Source organism: Lygodium microphyllum, chromosome 22, assembly GCF_053477565.2.
Source record: "Lygodium microphyllum isolate KBCC chromosome 22, Lygodium_microphyllum_v1.1.10, whole genome shotgun sequence".
Lineage (NCBI taxonomy): Eukaryota > Viridiplantae > Streptophyta > Polypodiopsida > Schizaeales > Lygodiaceae > Lygodium > Lygodium microphyllum.
In genome coordinates this window covers 56722051-56724730 of record NC_141156.1, presented here as the reverse complement: position 1 = coordinate 56724730, position 2680 = coordinate 56722051, and positions in this window count along the sequence as shown.

Here is a 2680-nt window from a genome sequence, read left to right as displayed (position 1 = left end):
TCATCTCTTCCTTGACCTGCATCCTTCTCACTCTCTCAAGCTCTCTCTTTCACTCTCAATGTGCAGAAATGAGCTCTTTTCCCCTATCCTTGGGGTTTTAGGGTCCTGCCTTACTCAGTCCTTACCTCCCAACTCACCCTCCTTGGTCATTAGGCCTGGAAGCCTATCTTTTTCCGCTCTTTCCTGGTTGTGCCCTATTTATAGCAGCAAAACCCTACTGTTTTCTCACAATCTTTTAGTCCTATCCTACCCTAATGCAAAAAAAAATCACAAGACAATGCTTGGGCTGAATCATCCTACTCGTCTACACATCAGAAACCGAAAATACTTACTTGTTTCGCATATTAAAATGCATAAATCTCCTATCTACCTCAAGCACCAGTTTGGGGATGAAACCCTACTTCCATGCTTGATTCGAAGCACACAGCGCTCAAGGCTCGAATCTGTTTGTCCCGGCAACATAACCAAAATGAAGGGAGCTCTCTAGCTCAACCCCCAAGACCTACGGACCGCTTATTGGTCAATCATTTCAAGCCGAGCGGCCATGGCTACCTCTCACATAGCCGATGTGGTATCCCTACCCATGGGGTGTAGTGTGCTTACCTTGATGCTTGATTGAGTACCTTCCTCTCTCTTGCACACCTGTAGCTCCACAATCCTTGAGGCAAGCTCAACCAACCTCAATCCCTCTCTATCAAGCTCCATCCTCCATAGCCGCGTGAGACAAGAGAAGAGAAGAGAAGAGAAGAGAAGAAGATGAGGAGAGGAGATGGGGAGCTTCTTCTCCTCAATCCCTCACTCTCACACACTCACTCCCTCACTCTCTCACACTCCCTCACTTGAGCACAAGCAAGAAAACAAGAGAAGAGAAGAAGAAAAAGAAGCTTTTTACCACACATCAAGAATGAGCTCTCATTCACTTTTTAAACTTTATATACAAAACCCTAAATCCCTTTTGGGCGGTTATCCCCTTATCCCCCTTTACTTACATGGCCGGGCTGTGGCCTAGGCCCTTGTTCCCATCATTCTCCTCTCTTCCTAACTTAGTCCTACCGCCCATTCATGGTTACAAATTTCACAGGAGGGAGCCTAGCGCTCTTTTACAGAGGTTTTGGCTATGCCTTTATATTTAAAGGTGTGCCTTCTTGCTTTTGGCTTCTTGCGACTTTCATGGTTGTGTCTTGTACTCCTGGTGGTTGTTCCCATGCTTTTAGGTTTCTCCCATGCCCACTCTCTTGTAGGGCACCTTTTCCTTTTTTTTGCCTTGCACTTTTCCTCTTGATGCCTCATTTTCCACTTCCTTCACTTTGTAGTGAATAGTGGAAGCAATCATCATTTAATTACACATTCTCACAGTTTGAGCCATTAATTTAGCTCTTTACTTGGCCATGTTTACGAGAAAATAATGATAGGAAATTGTGCTAAATTTCTTTTGTAGATTTGAATGTCGAATAAGGTGAAATACCCTTATCTGACTATAGGGATTTATTGTCCTAAATGAATCCTAGAGTCATGTAATCCAAACACTGCAAGGAGGCACAATTGTTAGATTGCTACTACTTTATGAAAAGTGCTCCTTAAAACAAGACATTTTTCTATTGTAGTTTGTGCTTGGTCGATAAAATTTATTTTCCTAGATAGATAATCAAGGCATTGAATGCCATCCTTGCGTTTAGTTGGCTGTGAAGGGGTTAGATAAATCTAGTATGGGATGGGGCAAATAGAGTGGCAAGCTCACTTGATCCCCCTGCATTAGGCTAGGGTGATTGTAAAGTGCCTAGCCCACTTGTTCCCACATTGTGTTTCACATTGGATGTTCTCCCACTATGGCCTGATTTGAGGTTTTGTGTTGCTATTTTTGTGACTAACACATAGGCCATGCATGTCCCAATGTTCTGGCCTTGTATTGTATAGGGAGATGTAACTTTCTTTGTGAAGAGAGAAGCCTTTACAACCAGCCACCTAAATAGGTAAATATATAAATTTTCAAAATGTGTTTCCAAATATTCTAGCTTTCACATAGGCTTCAAATCATTGGCTTTATAAGGGAGCCATAATATGAAGAATGCTTGGATAGCATCCTAGTTGTAACATAGTCATGTCAAAAGTTATTGCCATGCTATATGCAAAAATAATGCTTATTTTCTAGGCCTAGTGATGATATTGCAACAATACTCCCAGTTTACCATTTTATTAGCAAACAAACAATTTCATTACCTAACAACAATTCTTGAATATATATCATAGCAATGTCACTTGTAAAACATGATTACAAATTCTATCACATCAACCTTTTGCTTTGCCTTGCCAATGCCTATAATGTGTCAAGCTCTTGACACACTACAAGGAAACTTTGCATAACTCTTTGTGGGTAACATTAAGCTTGGTCTAATGTTGTGCTTTACAAAGATCAATATAATTCAAGGTGTTTGATACTCTGAAACTTTATGATTGCAACACAAACAAATTTGTCTGCAACACTCATAGGTATATTGCCAAGTACAACAAAGATCATAGAGAATGAGATGACCCAAAGTCATAGGAAAATGCAAACAAATCAAAGTGAGAAAAAAGTGGAGGATGACATAATGATGGCCATATTGGGGCTAACTAGATTCAAGGGGGACTTAACTTAAGTTGGAACATAAAAACACAAAAGTATGACATAGAGATGGTGAAC